Genomic DNA, 27,275 nt, shown 5'->3' on the forward strand with positions numbered 1-27,275 from the left:
AATACTAAAAAGGTTTTCTTTAATAATTACAAAACAAAAACAAAAAAAACTCCCCCAGCCACCAAGAGCTATAGCTAAAAACATGTGACGTGAAAATGTTTCATTCAAACTTCTCGGCTTAAAGTTCACAGGGAATATAAGCTAGAAGAGATACATCGAGGCCACCGTATAAAATACTTACACCTGAGAGTATCCCGTACATCTATTTAAGCCTACATTCCCTCATGTATGGAGTATTGTTGTCGCTTTTGGGATGTTGCATCAGCGACAAGTCTCTCACTACAAGATAGTGTTCAAAAGAGAGCTGCCAACCTGATAAGCTTTCATCTGCCATCCTGAGCCTCTGTCCCATCGACATAATTTTTGCATCCCTCTCCTTGTTTTACGAGTATTTTAATGATGTATAACTCGACAAACTACAACCCATTGTGTCCCTTATACGAAAAAGTCCTCCCACAAACCCGATAAGTAACTAAATCCCCCCGTGATAGTAGAGGTCACTAGATGTTAGAGAGCCTTCTACTTCAATAGTTTCTTCCCCAGAACGGCTAAGCTTTTAAATTCCCGTTTGGATTCCTGCTTGACTCACTGTACTGAGAAGCAGTAGTTCAAGTGTATTGTAAACAGACATTTTGCTGCTCGTCTCCTTTAATAGTATGTATGCAACTTATGTCCCTGATAGTACCTCCCAAATCAAAGTCGCACTGTACTTTGTTCGAAGTGAAGATGTAATTAACAATGTGATTCGCCTGTATTGTATTATAAAAAAACTATTTTCACGGCATAAAATCACTCATTCACGATGTAATGTCATTATTATACCTTTGCGTTTTGTTACACATTCGTTATCATTCTTTGAAATCCCACGTTCTATTATTTTAATTAGTTGCTTCTGTTCACTGTATACTGTATGCACCCAAAAAACAAAGAATATAGGAATGAGTAGAGTTTACTGAGGATGTCATCCAGACGATAAGCATATGTCGTTGTTGTTTTCTTTTGTCTAATTGTGAAGAATGCAACTTTGAAGCTTACAACAAATGATTGTCTTTTCACATACGGATATTAATACATATGCACATCGATATATATGTATCCCATAGAAAATGTATATATGATATAGGAACAAATATGTATGCATATATATATATATATATATATATATATATATATATATTAGTTGAAATTTAGTGTATGTTTTATCTATCTACCTATCTTTCTTTCTATCTATCTATCTCTTTCTCTCTCTCTCTCTCTCTCTCTCTCTCTCTCTATATATATATATATATATATATATATATATATATATATATATATATATATATATATATAAAACTAGCAAAAATATCCGCACCTCAGGCCGGACATTGTGTACCCTCCGGTAGTCTCTTCTATAATAGCAAATATTGCTTAAAGTGATCAGAAATTTTAAACTACTTAAGAAGACTGATTGTGGACCAGAATTTTTATGTAAATCTTGCCCTATATTAGCGGCCAAATTTCATTAACATTTATTGAGGGCTTTGGGTTTATTGAGGGTATGACCATCAGTGTGTACCACTCGTAGTTCTGTTTCAGCATAATCGGTCGAATGGGGTACAGTGTAAGAAAGTTTATATACATTGACTTTGGCCTAGAGGTTTGGCTTTAATTTGGAAAAATAGTGGGCACAATCCCTAAGTAGGTGGCCAAAATCTGGTCAGGATTGGTCGTGATCGCTCAAGTGGTGTAGTCTGTGGGAAAGTTGTACACACAAGCACGCACACACTAACGTTACTAATTTATATATACATATATATATATATATATATATATATATATATATATATATATATATATACTAGCAACGTGGCACGATGTTGACCGGAGTGTAATGATGATCAACGAATGTTACACACTCCCATATTTTTATCTCGTCATAGAAATCCGTGAAACTCCCCGGGAGGAAGTTTCGAATGCCCCCATGCAGTATTATAATTATATTATTGTGCAATGCACTCTAGAGAACCTACTAGTCCTTTATAAAATTATTTCCAACTTTACCGATGAATGATTAATAAAAATAAAGGTTGTGATTATCGATTATCGGTAGATTCCTGGCGTATTCTTAGACAAAACGAAACTAAGATAATTCCCAGGCGTGTATATAAAAGTTTTGTAAATTTTAAATAAAATCTGTTCAGGCATTTCGAAATCTATAAAGAACGAGCTTATACTCAAAGACTTAGTTGCATTTATATAATTATATATATATATATATATATATATATATATATACACGTGTGTGTATGTGTGTGTGTGTGTAGACCATCATATAATGATCAAAGCACTCAGGCAGACGTTAAAAACATTAAAAAAAATGTTCATATTTCAATAATATTTCTTACGGTTAACGGGAGCCAAATGGATAAGGTCCTCGCTAATAAAGCCAGATATAGTTTCTGTTGCCGGGTTCGAATCTATTGACTGGCGTTAATCGTGACACCCTGCACTGATGATTTCCAGAAGGATTTACATATATATATATATGTATATATATATATGTATACATATATATGTGTGTATATATATATATATAGAGAGAGAGAGAAAGAGAGATTATGAGTACTAGTTTGTAATAAATATCGATTGATATAGTGCAGTAGAATTTGTGCAATGTTAGTATATCCTATGATATTAATATTACACTAATACTTTTTTCTCCGTAATTAAAAAAAAAAATCTTATTCGTATTAATTTGATTGTGAATATTGCGACAATTTTCTCATCTCATAAACAAACGCAATATTTAGAGCAGCTTGACACACTGCAGAATGATTTTGTCCAATTTGTAAGGGATAATGTAGAAAACCTTCGATTAACTTGTTTTTATTTCATGTTTATTTAACACAGATTTATCAGAAACCAAAGCCCTCATTCAGGACTCTAATATCTATATATATATATAGATTACTATTGCAGTCAGTTAATACGCTTACTTGTGTTGTTTATCTAGTGCCAAAAATCGTTGAATATGTTTAATTTTTTGCAGCACTAGTGTAGTTTGTAGTGTCCGACGACAATTGGTGAGTGTTTAATTTTGTTTTCTCTTTCTGGGCGAAAATGGCTTTATATATTTAATTGCGTTTGTTTGGGTTTTTTTTCAGCACATTTCTAATCTGCAGCGTGCGAGGAGAATCGGATAACATTTATAATTGTATATTATTTCATAGGAATTCATTAAGATGAGTATTTTTTTATTATTGTATTTATTGCAGACTAATGCCTCATCTTTTATTAGTTTTTACACGACGTTTCGGCCAACTATTCCTATGAGCTCCTTCAGGTCGTAACCGCGACGGATAGGAACTCTCGATATTCTGACTGCATTCACTGCACTTACTGCCTTCGGTAGTTGTTGTCGTATTCCCACGTTTACGCCAAGTAAGCCTCTGACCGGCTTTAGATAGCATTGAAACCGCTATCTTAAGACAATTCTCACCTGGAGTAGAAGAGATTCAACAGAACCCGAAGGCGCAGTTGATGAGGACGTTGAACTTCTATGGTTCCAGGTGAGAATTGTCTGTGGATAGCGGTTGCAATCTTACTCAAAGCCGGTCAGGGTGTTCCTTGGCCAAAATGTGGTGAGAAACCACAACTTCTGCAGACAGTAATTGCACTGAATGCATTCAGAAGGTTCAGAGTTCCTATCCGTCGCGGTGCCCACCTGACAAAGGCAAAAGGAATAGTGCCGAAACGTCGTGAAACAACTAAGAAAAGATGAGGAAATAATCCGCAATAATTAAAAATAAATTATAATGTCGTTGATTGTAGCGGCGCAAATCGGTTGGGCAGAATTTGAGAAGAGAGAATTATTATAATTATATCGAGAAATTTCAAGATTAAGTTATATTTAAGTATGTAATAACAAGTAAATGGCGTGTAAACACAAAATCGTGGGAAAATATTTTATTTGATCCGGTCTCTACGTCAGCATTGGAAACAATAAAGATTGAGAAAAAAAAACGTGAACATTTTCCTCTGTACATGTCCAGATTGTTATGAAGTAACTCATCGGATAGTATGTAACATTTTATTATCGCGAGTAAATATTTCAGAAATGGTTGTCGTAAGTTACATAAGATAGTGGCTATAAAGGTAGATGTATTGAATTGTATGTGGCATTTGCTGTTGCAAACATACGGTATTTTGCTCCAGATGGAAATGTTTGCAAAATATATATGAAAATGGATATTACTAGATGCATTTATTAATTGTATATATATATATATATATATATATATATATATATACATATATATATATATATATATATATTATATGAATTGCTTTTTATTAATTTCTTATATATTTAATAATTTATTAATTCCTTATATATATGATATGAATTGCTTTTTTATTAATTTCTTATATACAATATATGAATTGATTTATTTAATTATTACTTATATTTAAAATATAACTTGCTATACTTATTAATGCTTTATATATAATATACAAATTTGTTTATTTATGTAAGTCTTATACATATTATATGAATTGATTTATATATTAATCCTTATATAAAATATATAAATTGAGTTATTAATCAATTCCTTACATATAATATATACATTTATTTATTTATTAATTCCTTATATAGAATATATAAATTGATTTAGTAATTAATTCTTTATATATAATACACAAATTTATTTATTTATTTATTTCTTATATATAATATATGGATTGATTTATTTATTAATTCTTTATATAAAAGATTAAAATTGAGTTATTAGTTATTTCCTTATATATAGAATATTAATTCATTTATGAATTAATTTATTATTATTTTTTGACATGTGGGTCACTATTATTGAGACCCGGAACCCACTCGAGTATAAGGATCATTGCGTATACAGTAATCAATGGGATAGTATCGTAGTAATCGTCAGCATTGGAGATTCGGCAAAGTGTCTTAACGGGGCGGTTTGCACGGAATTTGCTTATGTTGGACTTGAATACATCCAAGTTGTAGTCTGGTGGGAAACAGGTAACCGGAAGAGAGTTCCACAGTCGTGAAACTCTAAGAAAGAAGCTCGGCTCATGGAAACTACGTTTGGATTTAGGCACAGCTAAAAAGTGGGGAAAATTAATGACAGTGGTTTCAGCCAGGCGGGGTTTTTTTCGTGAAAGATTGGCGAAGGAGGACCAAAGATTGGAGCTAAGAAGAGCACCTGCCATGAAAATAAAGATAAAACAAAGACAGACTCGCGCCGTCTCTTCTGTGGGAGAGAGACTGCAGTGGAGAGAAAAGGGCATCCCCCACTTAGACACGAAGTCTATTTTGTATTCTGTCAAGGCAGGAAATGCTGTTTTTTAGCAGCTCCTGCCCAGATGTGGCAGAAGTACTCCATCCCTGGACGGGCTTGGCTTTTTTTACAGATACATAATACTATCAGTAGTGAGGTACATTCTGGAGCGGTAGAAGAACCCCCCATCCTCTCAAAGACATTGGCAATCCACCTGATGTATCTGTTCCATTTCAAATCAGCAGTAAAGATCAAACCCAGAAGCTTCTCAAAATATGGAGCTTCCCCAAGACGAGAGCCATCCATATAAATTGATGCAGGATAGGGATCAGAGCGTTGATGGTGTAAAGATGGGAGCTTTGTTATAGATGCATTAAAAGTAACAAGCCACGTCTTCTCACACTGTACCATACGCTCAAGATCAGTGGAGAGAATATCATGATAATTTTGTCATTTACGGCCTTTGATATGTTGCCATAGTTGTGCCATAAGCATAGATGTCAACGAATGATTTAAGTATGTGGTTTGGGAGATCATTGATCCTGATCAGGAAGAAAGTTGGACCCAGGATAGACACGTGAGAGACTCCAGCATTGATACTGTGGGCCTCTGTTTTAGCCCATATCTCACTACTCTGATGAGCCCATCAGAGAGAAATGATTTAATCATTGATAAAACATTTCCAGTGATATCGTAGCTGAAAATCTTGTGAAGTAGGTTCTTATTTCATACATTATAGAAACCATGGGATATGTCAAGACCAATTGCATTAAAAAGAAAGCCTTTGTCGAGAGATTCGCTAATCCTATGAGATAGAATCATTATCACATCTGCTGTAGATCTAGCAGAACGGATACCATATTGCATGTCACAAAGAAGGTTATTTCTGCTGAGCTTGTTGACTACTTCTTAATTTAATATGGATTCCCGCAGCGTACTCATGACGTACAGGAGACTTATTGTTCTGTATTAAGAGGGAGATTACTTATCCCGTGAATTCTTAAATACAGGGCATACTGATGACGTTTTCCTGCGTGTTGGGAAGCACTTCTCCTTGAGGCAACAGTTTTGTAAGTATGGTTGGAGCTTTTATCAGCACTATATTTGGAATGCCGTCAAGACCAGCTGCGTTAAGAATCAAGGTTCTTGATAAGCTTGGCGAATTCACGCACATATATTTTTATGTTGCAGAGCGTGTAGTCTGTTATAGGAGGAAATATGGGGAGTTGATGGCCTTTGTCGCATGGAGTAGAATTAGCTGGAAAGTTCTTGGCAAACACTTTGGTCTTGTCTGGTGCTGAGGAGATGACCTCAGGTCAATTGATGATAGAACACATGCTTCTGTTCAGGATCCTGGTTGCTATATGCAAAAACTGCTGGGAACCAAACCGCTGCGCAGCTACTTTATATTTGACGGACTGGGCATATATACATTATATGAATTTGACGGACTGAGCATATATATATATATATATATATATATATATATATTATATGAATTGATGTATTAATTACTTTCCTATATATAATATAGGAATTGATTTATTAATCGAACATGATAGATAGCTGAATAAGTAAAAAATCATAATCGTGCATTCCAATACTATTTTAACAAAACTCTTCGTCATATCACATCTAAACACGATATATATACAAACATATATATATATATATATATATATATATATATATATATATACACTTATATATATATTGTATGTATTGATTTATTTATACTAAATGCCAGTCTAAGAAGACTCCTAAAAGTTTCGTCTTCATTTTTAATCGTTTGGTTCCCAGATATCAACTCTAAAAAAACATTCTAAATTCAAATAGGGTGACCAACTTATCAAAGAGCTTACGTTATCAAGGATCTTGGGTGAGTTGTGTATGGAAATCTGATACCTGATTCATTTTTAATGGCTGGGTTTCTGCGTGCATTCTGTTCGTCTTGGTCGATACCGAGAATGGACTTAACGACATATTCTAAAATTTTCCAATTGTTTAGCTTATCACTTCCCACTTGCATAAAATATTCAACATTATACAGCATTTAAACAATCTGATAAATGTTTAACTGCAATTGCAGAAATCATTTGAAATATATGTATTTATAATATACAGTATAACAATATATATATATATATATATATATATACATATATATATATATATATATTGGAGGTTAATTAAAATATGATTATAATTTTTGAAGGGTAATTAAAATATAATTAAAGGCGCATCAGGATGTATGAAAAAAGAATGTTATCACGTTGATGGCACGTTTTCTATATCGACAGGTTTAAATATAAAGGTCGATAACTCGTCTAGTTTTATTTTCCTCCCACTATTATTCGAGGCAAATTTAATCTGATATGGGCCGACCGACTCAATACCGTGTTATGAAACTAGATTGGCGAAAAAGGATTGTGGTAAACAATTATGGATGTGGAATGGGGAATCGACGAAATAATAATCTAAACATGTTTGTATATTATTATCCTCATCTTCTTTTTTTAAAGTTTTTTCACGACTTTTCTGTCAACTATTAATCTGGCATCGTACGGTTGTAACCGCAAAGAGATGGGAACTCCGTATCTCCTAACTGCAACCTCAGCAATTACTGCCTTCCATAGTTGTTGCCGTCGCCTCACCACGTTCTGGACAAATAAACCTCCGGCCGACTTGGACTCGTGGCGCAATTGCAAGTTTAAAATTGTATGAAGATAGCGGTTTATTACTACTGAAAACCGGCCAGATGTTTACTTGGCAAAAATTTCTTGGTCGACAACAATTATGGAAGGCACTAATTGCTAGGCATTCAAAAAGGAGATTTGGACGCCCTATCCCTCCGTGGAATCAGGTAACGAATGCCAGATAGATAGCTGACCAAAACGTCGTTAAGCAACGAATAAAAATAAAGATGAAGATAATGGTTCGCAATAAATTAATTAATAAATAATACTGATCTCAACAATAAATTCCTATTAAAATAAAGTATATATATATATATATATCTATTTACGTTATGATCATGAGAAATCAACCAAATTAAACACGAGTGAGAGATATGTAAGCGAAGATTTTAGAAAGATACCTACACCCAATAAAATATATACATATAGGTTTCAAAACCAGCGTGTAGTATATTATAATGTTTTTTCTATATCAAGGTTTGTACGAATACATAACCTCATATATACATAAATAGACATGGCATGTACATTAATACATTCGTCAAAATTATGTAATAATACGAAAGGAACTCGTTCATAGGTACAGTTTTTTATTACTAGACATCTTTAATTATTTACAGACGTTCAGATCCTAAACTATATAGTTTTTTTAGTCCCATCATTGTTTGGGAAGTAAGAGAAATGAAAAAAATCACATAGGCACACTGTCTCTCGCAATATTATTGAAGTTAAGCAATAATTAATTTAATAAGTACCAGACGATTGATCATTTAGGAGCACTAAGCGTTGTGTGTATTTACGAGTATTTTTTATGGATATACAGACGTCTTGAGCTTATATATACTTACAACTGGAAGTAAGAGTACCGACTCAGAAGACGTGTGGTTAGAGGTTGTGCAATTCTTGCCAGAATAATGTAACACTCACACAACCTTCAGTAAGTATACATAATGGGACAAGCTTAAACGGAACAGTATTGCAACCCTTGCTACACAGGTTTTATAGAAGTAGAATTTTGTATTTTACAAAGAGTCACTTGCCGTGATAGTTCTCCTTGTTGGCTGCTTATGTGCACAGTTTTACTATTTTTGCTTGCTGCAATTTCATCGGGAAGTTTAAATACGCACATCACATATACGCACCTTTATATATCTACATGCATATACCTATGCATCGCTTTGCTGAAGGTCAATATTTTTTTTCATTTTGAAATGGGTATAAAATGCAGCGACGTGAAATTTCTAACACTGAACGAACATAAAATGATGCTGTATTTCCCGTTTTTTTTAACAAATAAATTGAGATTTATTCTATTTTTTATTTTCTTGTAATTTGCAGTGGGTATCACTTTATTGTAAGTCTCCCTAAATGCCTAGAAATAGTTGATTGACAGCTAATGAAAAGGTACGTGTTTTGTCAGGCTTTGCAAAAGGGTTCTCTCTTATAGATCTAGCCTAGCAACTCAGAAGAGATCAACAGGACATGCTCTTCATTCGTCGAAAACCCAAGCAACAAATCAGGGAAGTAAAAAACACAAAAGTGTCAGTTTCGTCTAGTGATCTTAGGAAAAATCGTCGTGAAAATATCCAGCAGCCAGGCAGTAACATTACTGGTATATTTGTCAAGGCTTGATTACCTTCCATGTACAGAAAGATACGCTGCAATGTCTTAAACGAAATTGCAAGAAACATTAAGCCCATAAAAAAAGATATGTTGTAAACAAAACTCAAAAGAGAAAACGTTTTGTTTGAGCTCAAAACCATGAAACTTTGAAAATGTTGATTTCCCCAACAAGGCACTGGCAACCCTTGATGGACATGATGGGCGGGCAAAAGTTTAGAGTCCTCTAAGATTCCCTACCCCACATCGATCCTGTCTTCAAAAAGAAGGAAGATACATCACATTTTGGACTGGAATAATACGCGATGGACGTATTCGGCCATTTTAAGTGCGAGAACGTGGCAAACTGACAAGATAATCTCATATTTTATGTAAAAAATAAGATTTGTCATAACTACTTCATTTTCATCCACGACAATTCTCCATCCTAAGCAGCCAGGACTACAACTTCATACCCTAAGTCATTAGGCATTAGTGAAGAATATTTGATTGCATTGCCACGTTGTTCCCCAGATATAGCCCTAATTGAGCAGTTCTGTGCAATAATAAAGAGGACAGTTCAGAAAGAAAGTGTTCGATTTTCGTAGAAGGTAAACTTTGGAGCAAGTTTTTTTTAAAGTTTCCTAGAGAATGAAATCATTTTAAATCTGCCGATTGATATCATCAATAAACAAAGGGCTATTCAAAATGCTTTAGAATATGTGATTTATATTAATAAATAAATATTTAGTTAAAAAACATTATATGACATACGTTCTTGTTGTTGGTAAATGGTGTTACTAGATAGTTCTTATTTCATATAAATAGAAATATGATATTCAATTATTGCTTTAATACCGAAAATATACATTTTAGACCGTTGCCATAAAGCGATATACACTTAAAATTACGTGAAAATTGAAAAGTTTACATAATTCTCAAAATATTTGTTCATATTGAACCTGCCATTACTCTTCCAGTGTACTTAATTTCAATTTATTGCCTATCATAGCAATTTCCTAATTTCCAAAAAAATATATTGACCTGCAATAAAGCGATACACAAGGTATATATATATATATATATATATATATATATATATATATATATATATGTGTGTGTGTGTGTGTGTGTATATATATATGTATATATGTATATATATATATATAAGTTTTGTTGTTTCTCATTATTTTGGCCACCTTAATATTATAACTACCTATTGCGTCTCTCCTCAGTGCAATTTCTGAGAATGTACGTGAATCGTATATAAAACCTCACACGAAAATTTTCAAACGCGAACTGATAAAAATATAGCATCTGATTGTGATCAGAACTTCGACTACCGATCCTGAAAATCTGTTGCTATTGAAAACGTAAGATTCTTATTTGATACACACTTACAAATGCGCGACTATTTTAGAAAACTTAACCACAAAGGGAACTAATTAATGTTGTAGTTTTTATTTCTAAGCTTTCTTTTCAACGTCGTTTCTATTTCTCATTAGGCTTTAGATTTTCTGAGTTCTTTTATTTGATGAGATTTTAAATTCTATATTGTTTGGTTCTCTATTGGTCAACATATTAAGCAACATTGATCATCATTATTGTACAGAGTGGAAGGATAGTTATCGACTAAAATGATGACATGTTTTTTTTTTCGTTTTTTTTTAATTTTTTGCGAACCATCTATTAGTTGGTCAGTAGTGTACAAATTCAAAGAACCATAGGAGATTTCTATTATGTCTGAAAGTGACACAATGTTCGATAAACGGGATCGGCGATCATCCGCTGTATAACATGCGCTCTACCGATCTAAGACCATTGCCAGCGCCCTTAAAATATCAATCTGGGCGGTGCAATGCTTATGGGCATAGCGGAACGAAGTTTCTGGCGAAGGTTATTGCCCTTGATTTCAATGAAGGGATACACTATGCAACCTTCTATGATTCCTAGAAAGGCAACATTATGCAATCCTTTTGAAAGTCAACACCGACGTATGTGCTGGGTTTGCTGAAGAATGTGGTGAAGACGTGGTGTAGTAGTTCTAACAATATGTACCCTTTTCTCACTGACCTCCTCTCTCTGCAGACCAGAACTCGCTGAAATATTTTCTTTGCTCATACGTCGAGAACCCCACTACCATAGCCTCTCAAGACGCCAAGGCTAAACTGATTGTCTCCATCCACCGAGTTTTCGCTAAGTCCCGCCGGCAGTTGTGGAAAAGTGATGTTCCCAGTTCCGGACCATTGCTGAGTCAGTGATTAAGTATGAATCGGGCTACATTTAATAAATAAAAGCTCTACTACATAATAAAGGTACCTGAATTGATTTTTCTATAAATATTTTAAAAGGAAGCTGTAGTGCTGTTTTATTTAAGGCGACATCCTTATATTCAATCGCATCCTCGTTTTGTATTTGTCTGGCGCACATTCGAACGTAAGCTAAATTTAGTATTTTTAAAGACCTATATATATATATATATATATATATATATATATATATATTAAGCGATATAAGACTCTGATAGATTTCAGATAGAAAAATCCTGATAGATATTACTTAAAATAATACTTTCAAGGTGATCCTAGCCAAAAAAGAAGAACTCAATATTTAAGAAAAGAGCAATATATAAGTTTCGTGGTTAAATTTTAAATTCTGAAAAAATAACATATAGAGATATATATTCGATTTAAGAGTTTATTGTTTGACAAAACGAATATATAGAAGCGGTTATTTTAATTTCCTTAATCCATGCATTTTCAACAATGGCTCAGAGGAAATGAAATGCAGTTAGCAAAATGTTCAGCTGCGAATGGATGCTATTTTGCTTTTCAGCACAATTATTGAAAATAGTTTTTTGAGTGGTTGTGGATAATTGTATGGAGAAAATTATGAGAAAACCGAAGTTGATAAAACCTGGGTAATCCATTATTGGAAGGAGTCCAATGTAGTTCAGGGTTATAAATCCAGGTAGGCAGAAAATCGGCCCATGGGAGAAAGTGATATTTCCATATAGCGAAAGTGTAATGCTCCTTATTGATTCGTTGTTGCGTTGAGTGTGAGTTGCTTGCTGTAGTCCAAATGTTTTCTCGGTGTTGACAAAGTGTAACCGAAGTTGAGTGGATATACCATTCCATTGGAATTGTCCCCGTTAGTAATATAATTTGAGCATTGAGTTAAGTATGCGATGGACCTCGAAATCAATAGTGTAGGTAGCAATAGCAAAAATAGCAAAATTATACTGGATATGATATTCAGAACGATGCGTTGGACGGCTAGCTTAAGGTGTGAGTCTATGTATAACGATAGTTCGTTTTCTTTTATATAGTGGGTGAGGGAAGCCTTTTAGATGAGGGAAAGAGAAGAGGGGGAAGTAGAGAGGGTAAAGAGAGAGGTTAAAGGGAGTGGGGGTTAAAGTCGGGTGAACATACAGATTCTTAATTGAAGTTTTACGGAGGGGAGGGAGGAATTGCATTTTAGTATTTTTTAAAAGTGTTGACCTCTTGATTTTAAGTTCACGTGGGAAATGGATATTCTTGTGATTTTTAAAGGGGGTGTGCGTGATAAGGGTTGGGTGTGCTATTTTTCTGTGCGGATGGGTGAGCTGATGTGGTGAAGATGGAAAGGACTCATTGTGTCAAATTATGGAATGTTTGGAGGGTTACTTAATTGATTTCAAGTTTGGGTTCTGTTAATTTTGAATGTATATTTAATTATATATATACATTAAATATAGATTTCAGCGTTGCTAGCTTCGAATAACGCATTTAAAACAACACATTTTAGCAGGTAAGAAGGTTTTAATTGAAATCTCTGAGAGATCATGTATATATTTTAAAAACAGATTCAATAATCCGATTTTATTCTTTCAAAATATATATGCGCAATTTTCAACACACATTTTATTTTATTAAGCTTGTCTTTGTATTTTTCAATACATATACTAAAGAAATATTAGTGGACACATATTTCCTTAACATTATTTACCAGACCACCTGAATATAGATAAGTAAATGAATTTATATATATTTTATATAATTTAGTTATTTACGCAACATCAATCCTCTTATGCTCTTTATTATTCTAAGACTATACGATATTATCACAGACGCTTACATTGAATATTTTAAATTTAAAACCAGAAATGTTGTTATACAGTTTATTATTTCATTGCTGGTTTTTCACGTAAATGCACATATTTTTAATTTATTATATTAACGAAGAAAAAACAATAGCCCCTCTATTTTAAATGATATCGAGAAAAATAAGCATTTAAATTTGCATTTTATTTTCGTTATAAAACGACGACACACAGAAAATTTTAGATACATCAACAAAAATAATACATATTATATAAGTTAATCGTTATAGTAGATTATTATTGAACATCACGAAGAAAAAATAAACTGAACATTTAACACTTATTTGTTTTGTAAATCTTCTTATATATTGACCCATTATAATAAAACAATGGCATGCGTAAAAGCACATTTTTTAGAAAGTGTATTGTTGAATGAACAGAAATTATTTTGCCATAGAATAAAAAAAGCCTTAAACTTTTTATATACTGCAAATATCACTTGCTTTAATTAGTCCTACCTTCACTTATTTTGATGATTTCCAAAATTTATAGAACATTCTAGAAAAAAAAGCATTTCAATTAAGATGTGAGAAATATTGGTTCAGCTTCTGAAAATGACGTCATAAAAATCAGTTTTGTTGAATATTTTTTGACCTTTTGTTGAACATTCTTTGTCAACCATCCCCAAACATTTCAATTTGGGTTCAGATCCGTTGAACATGCGGGAGATAACAACAGTTAGACCCAGTTTTCCTGGAGAATGTTCTATGCCTGTCGTGTACTTTAGGACCAAGAAAGAACGGAAGTTCTGCAACTTCTTTTATACATCTGTATGATTTAAACATAGAAAATCTTTAATACAGGGTAACCCCCCCAAACAAAACAAAAAAGATAAATGTAGGTCGTCTAAAACATATGCTGTAGAGCGGAAAAAAGCCAAACATCCTAGTGTGTTGATGTGATGTTTTGAATATAACAAATTAGTAATGACTCAAGTTTTATTTCATTCGGATAAAACACTAAGAAACGGGGCCTAATTCGAGTCGGGGCCGTTTTTTTTGGGGGGGTCACCCTATACATTGTCGATAAAAAAAATAATGAGACACAATTGAATAGTCAGTGATGTGTAATTGCTACACTGTCCTTTTTAAGAAGGAATAAAATCATTTAAAAACAGGGTCGACAATACGGTATTCGAAGCACACTGATTAATATTATGGATGAAATGTATCTCCTTTACAATGTACAATATTTTTATTCTAGAATAAAATAATGTAAATCCCAACTGGAGATTAATAACATAATTATACCCAGATTTCTACGAGCGGAAATCGCGAATTCATTGTACGTAGAAAAGAGAAACGAAACGTGAATATTTTTCTACTGTCTTATAAATTGCCGTGTGGTGATTAGGTAGTTCGCTTTTATTAAATTTAAAAGCAATCATACACGGGCAGTTGATGTAATTTAAATCGGAAGTCAAGTGACTTGAATAATATCCAGTTTCATTAAGGATGCGAAGTAATTATTTCGTTTCTAATGATATTCTTTGCAAATTCTATGCACCAATGTTGGATTAAATATAATCCATTTATAATAATAACATATTCAAAATAATCCTCGTTCGATCTCCATAAAGCCATGCATAGGCACACACACACACACACACACACACACACACACACACACACACACACATATATATATATATATATATATATATATATATATATATACATATAAATGGGTGAAGAAATTTCAACGAGAGAAAGATGTATATTTAAATAAGGGGGTGGTCCCCAACAATACGTATTTTTAACATTATTTTATTATTCCATGTCTTGGTTTTTCATGGAAATGTATGTTTGGATCAGTGTAATGATGTTTTTAAATCATTGAACTCGTTTTTAACGCGTTTCAGACGTTCTGTGAAGAGTCCTCTTCAGAAATAATTTAAAATACTTAGAATATATTTAAGATGTGTTGGAGATGTAAAAAGAGAGCATTTTCGTAGTTCATTTGAAACGTTTCCAAGAGTTGGAAACGTGTAAGTGAATCCACTTTTAATTGAAATGTTGAATTTTTATTACTGTTTTATTCAGATTTGGTCACTCCTGTATTATTTTTCTCTCTCTTACTCTCGCTTTCTGCTTGTGTTTTTATTTATCTTTCTTTTTCCCTCCTTTAGGGTAGGATGTGTGTGTGTTTTCTTTTATTAGTTTGAAGAATGTGTGTACTGTTTCATAGTATTATGAAGTTATTTGCTTCTCTAGTAAGGTAACTGTGATCCAAGGTCGTTACTAATATGTATTTGTGAGGAGTGGGGGCAGCTCCTCTGAAATAAGTGTAGGAGTGTTTTCATTCAAAATTAAATGAAACCACTTCTACCCTTATTTTAGAGGAGCTGATTCTTTTAAACCCATGTGGATTTTTTAAAATAAAAGCTTACGTTATGCGTAGATTGTCAAGCAAATACCGGACGCTTACGACATTTTTTTCTATTTCAGTCAAAGTTTTATTTTTTTAGATATTTAAAAAATAACTTGATAAAGAAGAAATAAAATATATTAATCAAAAACTCATGTATATCATTAAGAGGATATAAAAATGGTATAGTGTGGTCTTTTTTAACGGCAAACATTTATAAGTGGATATGTTCCTTTTCACCTAAGGAGGCTAACAATACTAATTTTGGTTTACACCACGCAATAGTAAGATACATTACTTGTGGCCCTTTTAATCCACCGTAAGATAAACGCGAAGAAAATCAGAAATTTGTCTCCTTTTATTTTAACAGTGAAAAATATCTGAGTTCGCGGTTTTTGTAATCCTTGTTTATGAAAGAATTTTATTTAAAAAGAACATGGAATATAAGTATAAATATGGATAAGTTCTTAACAATGAACAATGAAAGTACCCATTTAATAGTATTTAGTATAGGTAAGTTACTTTTTTGGAATTATATGTATTTTTATAATATATAAGTGAACGTGTATGTGTATTTGTGCACATTTTCCAATAACTCTGTTAATTTTTTGTTTACAGAGGCAAAATTTGATATATAGGGTACTGAGATGTGGAAAAATCTTTGGGATCGGTTTTCCGCCAGAAATTTGGCTGTTAAGAGGTCAAAGTTCAACAATTTGACATTTGATAACTATACCAAACTCCTCCGAAAATGTAGGTCTAAACACTTGCAATTTAAGATATCGTTCCCTAGCACATGAGTCTAAATTAATAACTTGATTTGAACCCCAAATATTAGAGGCAAGGGGTCATAATAGGGGTAATATAAAAAAAAAATGACCGATTTTGTTTGTTCAACATACACCTCCAAATACGCGGGCTACGCTGGGCGTAAATGCTAGTCTATCCATTCTATATCTATATATCTATGAAAGTGAACGTGTCTGCGTGTGTGTGTGTGTATGTGTGTGTCTGAATAACTCTGCCAATTTCTAGTCTACAGACTCGAAATTTGATATACAGGGTACTGAGATTTAACAACATCAATGTGATCGGTTTTCGGACAGAAATTTGGCTGTGAAGGCGTCACATTTTAACGATTGTTTGTTCCATTTGAGAACTCAACCAAACTACTCCGACAATGTTGGGTCAAAACACTTGACATTTAAGATATTGATTCCTTGGACATGGATCTAACATAATAGTTAAGTTTGAGACCAAAATTATGAATTTAAAGGGGTAATAATAGGAGTCAAAGTTAAAAAATAACCCTTTTTTGTTTTTTCTCAGCATACACCTCAACAGAAAAGGGCAACGCCGGTCTGAAATGCTACTATATCTTTAAAAGTTAACGTGTCTGGGTGTCTGTGTACATTGTTCTACGAAATAATTCTGTCAATTTTTAGTCTACAGACTCGAAATTTGATATACAGGGTACAGACTTTTAGGTAAATCGATGTGACCGATTTAAGGGGTCAAGGTTCAACGATTTGACCGTTGAGATCTCTTCCAAACTCCTCCGATAATTTCGGGTCTTAACACTTGAAATTTTAGATATAATTTCCTTGACCATGAATCTAATTTAATAAATTGATTAGAGCCCAACACACTAAATTGTAAGTGGTCATGATAAGGGTCAGAGTAAAACAAAATGACAGTTTTTTTGTTTTTTTTTTGCTCAACATACATCCCCCAACATCCAGCATACGCCGGGTTCCCATGCTAGTATATCTATAAAAAGTGAAAATGTCTATCTGTCTTTTCTCTATCGTAGTTAAGAAAGACTATTACGCAGAAAGGCATTACTTTACATATTCACACTTTTTTATATTCACATATACACATAACCTTATGGAACTACATAGGACCCGAGCAAAGCCGAGCAAAGCCGGGCGGAAGTGCTAGTCTATCTATATATCTGTAAAAGTGAAAGTGTCTGCGTGTGTGTATCTGTGTGTGTATCTGTGGCTGTGTCTGTACATATCCCTACGCAATAACTGTGCTAATTTTGAGGTTACAGTCCCGAAATTGGAAATACAGGGTACTGACATTTGGGAAAATCGAAGTTATCTGTTTTCGGACAGAAATTTAGCTATTAAGGGGTAAAATATAACAATTTGTACTTTGAGAACTCTACCAAACTCCTCCTATAATCTTCGGTCTAAACACTTGAAATTTTAGATATTGGTTCATAGGACATTACTCTAATTTAATAACTTGATTTGAGTCCAAAGCAATACATTTTAAGGGAGTCATAATAGGAGTAAGATTTTTTTAAAAAATTACCATGTTTTTTTTTTTTTTGCACAACACACATTTCCTAATTACCGGGCAACGCCGGGGAAACCCGGGCACCTATGCTAGCATATCTATAAAAGTGAACGTGGTCGTGTGTCTGTCTGTCTGTGTTTCTGTGTAGAGTTTCCTTCGCAATAACTCTGTTAATTTTAAGTCTACAGACTCGAAATTTGATATAGAGGGTAGTGAGATGTGGGCAAATCTTTGGGATCGGTTTAGGCCAGAAATTTGGCGATTACGAGGTCAAAGTTCAACAATTTGACCTTTGAAAACTCTACAAAACAAGACAATTTTGGGTCTACACACTAGAAATTTTACATGGCCATGGCTGTTAAGGGATTATATTAGAAATAAAAGTTTGAAAAAATTGACCGTTTTTATGTTTTTTTTTGTTCAGCATACACCTCCAAGCACCCGGGCAACCCCGGAAGCCCATGCTAGTCTATCTATGTATAGCTATAAAAGTTCTTTGGACATGGACCTTACTTAATAACTTGATTTGAGCCCAAAGCAATAAATGTTAAGGATTTCATAATAGGAGCAAACGTCAAAAATATATATTTTCCGTCTCTACCAAATAACTCAGAAAATTTCTGGTCTAAACATTTGAAATTTTACATAAAGTGTATTCAGAGATAGGGCAAGCTTTTCGTTGGTCTGGGTCGAAAATTTTAAGCTACTAATATATAAATCCATGTATGTATGCTTGCATGTCTGCCTAAACTTTCGATAGAGTTGACGTATTTCCACAAGATAAGTATCGTGTTGAAGCTCGACCCTTCAGATGACAAAATTGGCTTAAAACATAATTACTTAACCTTCAGCTGGGCAGTTTTGTACAGGGAGTGTCGCTTTTGTTGTCAGTATTTTCGAAAGTCATCCCCTTTTTTCGATTGTCAAGCCTTAATTAAAACCTACCTCACTTCCGGTTTGACAGTCGTCGTAACAGCAAAGACGTCACGTGTTTTCCGTTCTTTTCCTCCTTAGCGGTATGGGTTCGAGCCTGCCTTCCTACTACACATTTTTCTTATTAAATATACACCTCCGTACACCCGAGCAACGCCGGGCTGAAATGCTAGTTACTAACGTTGTTGTTATTATTGTTATGATAATAATAATAAGAAGAATACTTGTGCAGTATACGCACGTGTATTTAACATAGTATTTCCATGTTAAATTAAATTACGGTTTTTATAATAGTACACATGCATTTTAAAAAAAAGTTGTCAAAAAGCAAATATATAACAAATAAATGTTATCAAAGGTAAGTTAAGATAGTTTTCTACGTAACTGGATATGTTTTTAGGGGGTTGTATTACTATACACATGGATTGCAAAAATGGTAAAAAAACAAATATATACCAAATAAATATTTTCAAATGCAAGGTAAGTTACTCTTCTACCTATATAAAAAGGTTTTTATTGGTTTTACTCATTTAAAACGTGTAATCGGTTCGAAAATCGTACAGTGTTCATTGATATATTTTATAAAGAAAAATGTCGGCATGCTCGCTATTGAACTCGGTAAGTTTGGAAAAATGAGGTCAAGCAAACACATTTTACAAAATAGTTAGAAACCCAGCCAATATAGGTCCGCCTTTGTCAGGGTAACGTATAATTAGCGAGTTTCTAAAAGTATTTTGCATATATTTTTTGTTTAAACTCGTTTTCACAAACTTATAGTGCGCTAGAGCAAGCATGCCGCCTTTTGCATTTTTAAGATACGTCGGTAAAAACTGCATGTTTTTCGAGCCGACTAAACACATTACTTTATATAAACACACTAAACGTTTTTGATAGAAAATAACTTATCTTGCCTTTGATAATATATATATTTGTTATGTATTTGTTTTTTGGCAAATTTTTCGAATATATGTGTATAGTAAAACACACCTTTCAAGTAAATTATTTATAGTTAAAATGTTATAAAAAAACAAAAACTTGAAGTTTTAAATATATTTCAAAGAAATAAATTTCGGCCTGTTCAAAACTATTGACAATTCATCGATTGTAAAAACAAAAAAAAAAAAAAAAGGAAAAAGAAACTGTCGCGAAAAATTCAAAAAGACCGGAGTGCAAAATATTATATAAAAAGTGTTTGTTTTGCAGTTAAAAATAAAATTAAATTAAATATTCGAGTTCTACGATAGAAATAAAACTTCAAAAACTAGATCACTTCCTATATTTTGTTAGATTAAATGTGCAATTATAATATGTATTATCCAAATAGAGAATTGCTCTTTTCTTTAGAACATACAGGGACACTCGGTAACACATAGAGGTATCCAAGAACAATCGGCAATCCAATGGGTAGCCATATTTTATTATGCCTGTTAGCGTGACAATGTGGTTGAACACCGGAAACTTTCTAAGCCTACAAGTTGATCAGGAAGTGACGTTACGCTATAAGGTGCAACGGCCTACTCTCTCGGTGGTGGTGAATTAACCTGTCGTTTTATTTTCTGCGTGCCCCCCTTATTTTAGTGGATATATTTTCAGTTATTATTAATATTATTATGAAATGTTTATATACATTTAAATATATTTACTAAAAATTGATAAAATATGTTTAGGTGCATAAATATGTTATGCATCTAAAAAGATTTGATAAATATTTAAATATTTTATTAAAATGTTTTATAAAGAAATCTAATAATTAATTTATATTAATATATATTTATATAAATCTATACGTATGCATGTATAGGTGCATATATATATATATATATATATATATATATATATATATATTTAAATAAATGTTTGGAGGTACATAATTTATATACAGTTTTAAATAAAGTAGGCGGAAGTTCTCCAGAGCTCCTAAGAAACTTCCACCTTTTTTATATATTTATGTATATATATATATATATATATATATATATGTATATATATATATATATATAGGTTAATGTGTCTGTGTGTGTCTATGTCTGCCAGTATGTGCACATTTCCTACGCAATAACTCTGTCAATTTTTAGTCTACACACTCGAAATTTGACATACAGGGCACTGAGATTTGTTAACGTAATTTTGCTGTTAAATGCTCAAATTTCAACGATTTGACTTTTTAGAACTCTACCAATCTCCTTCGAGTAGTTTTCGTCTAAACATTTTAAATTGTAGATAAAGCTTCCTTGTACATGGATCTTACTTAATAACTTGAATTGAGCCAAGAACAATAAATGTTAAGGGGTCATAATAGGGGTCGAATTAAAAAAAAAACATGACCGCTTTTATGTTTGCTCAACATACACGCCCAATTATCTGGGCATCGCCAATCTGAAATGCTAGTATATATATATATATATATATATATATATATATATATATATATATATATATATATATATATACGAGTCAGTACACTAGAAACAATGCTGTTATTGGATTGCCACCCACATCTAACAATGCACGCATTTCATTCGGTGTTATTTTTCGACCAGTGACGATTACTCGGTCGAGCCATACAAGATTTTGGGAGTGATAGCTGGAGTTCGCTTTGTCACGTATATCTACTAAATTGACACGTGTGCCGGCTTCATAAACGTTTAAAATCGCCGGTGAATGTTGATCGTTTTAATGTTTCTGAAGAACATCTCTGATATGGTTTGAGTTCATGTATTTTTACACCGTAAATATCTGCAGCAGAGACGTAATTTTCACATCATGAATGCAACGGACTAGTAATTATTAAACACCTTTTTGCACTTCCATTTTCGCCCCAAAAGCAGAAATAAAAATATGAGTCATTAATTTTTAATAATTTTTAATTATATACAGGGTGACCCTAAAAAGAGCAAAAGCTAAATGGAGGCCATCTAGAACATATGTTGTAGAACGGAGAAAAAATGGCAAAGGTGTTTGATGTGATATTTTGAATATAAGTAACTAGTTATGACCAAAGTTTCATTTCATTCGGACAAAACACTAAGAAACGGAGCCTAATAAGAGTTGGGACGGGTTTTTTTGGTCACGTTATATATATATATATATATATATATATATATATATATATATATATATATATATATATATATATATGTATATATTTGCAAATTGTATATATATATAGTTATATATATATTGATATAAATATATTTATATATAAATATATATATATATGCATATATATATATATATATATATATATATATATATATATAAATGTAATGCTTGGTTCGTTAGTTATATATATATATATATTTATATATATATATATATATATTTATATATAAATATATATATGCATATATATATATATATATATATATATATATATATATATATATAAATGTAATGCTTGGTTCGTTAGTTATATATATTTATATATATATATTTATATATAAATATATATATGCATATATATATATATATATATATATATATATATATATATATATATATATATATATATAAATGTAATGCTTGGTTCGTTAAAAGCGAATAAAACCATATTTCTACGTTACCAATTTAATTGAAATTTTCAGAAATTCTATTTTTAAAGTCAAGGGATGTTTGCATGCGATTAAAATAATTTTAAATTGCGAATTATAAAAAATATTAAATTAAATAAAATTAGTTTTTGTATTATGCATTGTATTCTTCGGCGGCCATCTTTTTACGTGCACACGTTCCATAAACAAATACACGCGCGTAAAAAGATCGCCGCCAAAGATCACAATGCATAATACAACTTTTTATACCTTGATAACTACTTATTTCTGCAAAATTTCAATGCGATTTTCGTATTCAGCATAGTCGGAAACCATTTCAAGTCGTCATTTAAAAGAAAATTGAGGAGGTGGACCTAATCTAAAAAATTACCAATAATTTTTCATCCCGTACGCCTCCCGATACATTGCTTCGTCAACATGCGACCATTTTATATCTCCCGAAGACACTTCCGTATTTAGAAAAAAAAATGAGTGACCGATTTACCAGACCGTGGTAACTAAAAAGTGAGTACCCCCTTCAAATGTTGAAATGTTTTTTTTTTTAATTTTTGTCATAATCTGGTTAGTGTGCAATCAATAATAATCCAGTGAAAAAATTTCAAAAAACCTATCAGTATAGAAACTCCACCACGTAAGTAAATAAATAAAAACTGTTACGTGCGCATGCGTTAGCCTTGACTAGGGGGTACTAAGGAACGACCATTAAATAAATCTGCGCGTCGCAATGGAACTCAACGCCCAATGAGTGCCAAATAGTTTTCATGATCTGACGAATTTTTTTTTTCGAAAAGTGGATGATCACTTTTCCATGTAAATTTAACTTAAAAATGAGCACCCACTTTCTGGCCACCTGAGGAAGGGGCATTTATTTTCGTGTTTAAAGGGTTTTTGACAGGCAGATTGGTACGCGAATGCATATTTAACAGTTTTCGTCTATACTCACGCGTAGAATAAACAAAGGCTACGTCTGTGAAATGGAAAATAGTCCCAGAGTTCAGGGGTCAATACCATGCAAAAGAAATCAAACAAAAAAACTTTATAGCTAAGAAACACACAGAAAAAAAAAATAGCATGCATTTTTTTTTCTATCGAATTCATTTGCTATTTTTATTGAAAACTATTTTCCCCCGGATTTTTGATAAAATTTTCCATTGAGGACCATGCGTCTCACGTTCGTAAATAACACATTTTTTTTGTAGATTTTGGTGTGCTAAAAACGAATCTGCAAACCGTTTCCGTCGCCAAAAAATAGTTTTTTTATGATATGAAGAAATTACTCTTTCAAAAAGGTGGCGATCACTTTTCCATGTAAATTTAGCTTGAAATGAGCACCCACTTTCTAGCCACCTGAGAGAGGGGAGTTTTCCCATGTTTATTGGCTAAACAGCTTTCGTTTATGCTCACGCATAGCGTAAACGACGGCTACGGCTGTTAAATGGAAAATAGTCCCAGATTTCAGGGGTTATTACCATGCAAAAGAAATCAAACAAAAACTTTTTAGTCAAGAAACACAGAAAAATGCCCCTCTCTCAGATGGGCGGAAACGGGGTGCTTATTCTAAGTTAAATTTACATTGAAAGTTGATCACCCACTTTTCGAAAAAAAGTAATTTCATGAATATCATGAAAACTTTCTTTTTGCAACGGAAACGGTTTGCAGATTCGTTTTTAGCACACCGAAATCTACAATAAAATATTTCGTTATAGATGAACGTGAAACGTGAAAAAGTAAAATAATACCGTATTTTTTTGATCAGATATGCTGTTTAGTTGTACAAATACCCTCAAACCAGATAATCACTAAAATGGACCTTTAAAAGTCGTCACCTGTATCGAGCAAAAGTTTAAACCACCGATTATATGCCAGCCTACGTCATGGTAACATATATTGAGTGAGTTCCTTACAGTATTTTGTATAGTTTTTTAGTTTAAACTCATTTTCCCAAAATTTCCCCAAACTTAGCGTGTTTGATACAGTCTGCCGCCATTTGTATATTTCAGATATACCAATAAACATTAAATGCTTTTGAACCGATTATACATTACATAAAAACACTAAAATCTTATCCACTTAGGTAGAATATTTACTTTTCTTTCCTTTGATAACATTTATTTGTTATATATTTTTTTGACAACTTCTTTGTATCTGTGTTTATTAATACACACCTTTTTTATTTAATGTAACGTTTAGTCAGCTCGAAAAAAAGTGTGTATCGAGGTATTTGAAAGCTACAAATGGTGGTGGACACTGTTGATTACTTTAAGTTAGAGAAAGTGACTTAAAACTAAAAAAAAACTATACAAAATAATGTCAGAAACCCACCGATTATGCCAGCCTATGTCATGGTAACATATATTTGTTGAGTTTCAGACATTGTTTTGTATAGTTTTTAGTTTTCAACTTACTTTCCCAAGCTTAACGTATTCAACAGAGTCCGCGACCGTGTCTGTTTTTTTGAGCCGATTAAATAGTTTACATTACATAAAAACACTAAACAATTATCCAATTAGGTAGAAACGTAACTTACCTTAGCTTTGCTTTCATTTATTTGTTTTTGGACAACTTTTTCGAATCTGTGTATAGTAACCCCCTCCCCCCACCATCAACCAAATATTAATTACTAACTCACATTTTTGTAAAGCAACAACAAAAAACACATTTAGCGTTTCAACATTTTTGCTACGTTCGGCGTCATCCACTGATTGTTGATCAAGTCCAAACTTACCACTGCAACGCTTGGCAGCGTACAGCTAGTATATATATAAATATATATACAAATATATATCTGTGTATATATATACATATATATATATATATATATATATATATATATATATATATGGTAAAACTGGTAATTAGTAAAACACCTGAAGAGAGTGCTCAATACTATTGCAGAGCAAATATGTGTTTTATTTTTTTATTACGGTTTTATCTGTTTGTTTACATATGTTTCGGATGTTCGACCGTGTTTACGATCTAACAGCCTCGGCAGACCTTACAGAAATTGTTGGTTAGTATTAGGAATATTTGTTTTTATGAGGAATACGGAAAATGAGGGGGGCGTTTAAGGGTAGGAGATAATAGAGGGGAAAGGAGGGTAATGTCAATATTTCATTTTTGAAGTTTAAAGTATATTAGGTTGTATTGTGTGTAGGGGGTAGAAGATTCAGGTAGGCTTTGGTGGAGATATGTGGATATAGGGAGGAGAAGGGGAGAAAGGATGGTAAATAGAAAAAAAGAGAGGGCGTAATGTGAGGAGGGGGGAAGGGTTTCAATTTTGGGGTTTTATTTTGAAATATCTCTTTAAGACAATTTGTAATCCTAAATGGAATGATATATTTCAGGCACAATTTAATTCCAAAGCATTGAAATAGTGAAGATAATAAAAGTATTTTTAAATAATTTACTTCTATTCATGGCACGCAAATACAATAACCAGAAAATATGCCTATGAACATATATCTTAAAATGTATGATAATTTGCATACATCTTTCATCTATATTATTTACATTTATAATGCTGTAGTAATCAATCTCTAGCCTCTTCCTCTTTAATTAGGTCAAAAAAGTCATTTTTCATTCTAATATGTTTCACTTTTTCAAATAAGTTTAACCACTGCCCTAGTTTTGCAATGTTGCGTTTCTATTCTTGTTTTTCACATACTCTTATGTAATGTTTTTCACATACTCTTATGTAATGTTTTTCACATACTCTTATGTAATGTTTTTCACATACTCTTATGTAATGTTTTTCACATACCCTTATGTAATGTATTTCACATACTCTTATGTAATGTTTTTCACATACTCTTATTTAATGATTTTCACATACTCTTATGTAATGTTTTTCAGATACCCTTATGTAATGTATTTCACATACTCTTATGTAATGTTTTTCACATACTCTTATGTAATGTTTTTCACATACTCTTATGTAATGTTTTTCACATACCCTTATGTAATGTATTTCGCATACTCTTATGTAATGTTTTTCACATACTCTTATGTAATGTTTTTCACATACTCTTATGTAATGTTTTTCACATACTCTTATGTACTGTTTTTCACATACTCTTATGTAATGTATTTCACATACTCTTATGTAATGATTTACACATACTCTTATGTAATGTATTTCACATACTCTTATGTAATGTATTTCACATACTCTTATGTAATGTTTTCACATACTCTTATGTAATGTTTTTCGCATACTCTTATGTAATGTATTTCACATACTCTTATGTAATGATTTTCACATACTCTTATGTAATGTTTTTCACATACTCTTATGAATTGTTAATCACATGCTCTTATGTAATGTTTTCCGCGTACTCTTATGTAATGATTTTCACATACTCTTATATAATGTTTTCACCTACTCTTA

This window comes from Euprymna scolopes, chromosome 4, assembly GCF_053919585.1.
Source record: "Euprymna scolopes isolate OS-2025 chromosome 4, ASM5391958v1, whole genome shotgun sequence".
Lineage (NCBI taxonomy): Eukaryota > Metazoa > Mollusca > Cephalopoda > Sepiida > Sepiolidae > Euprymna > Euprymna scolopes.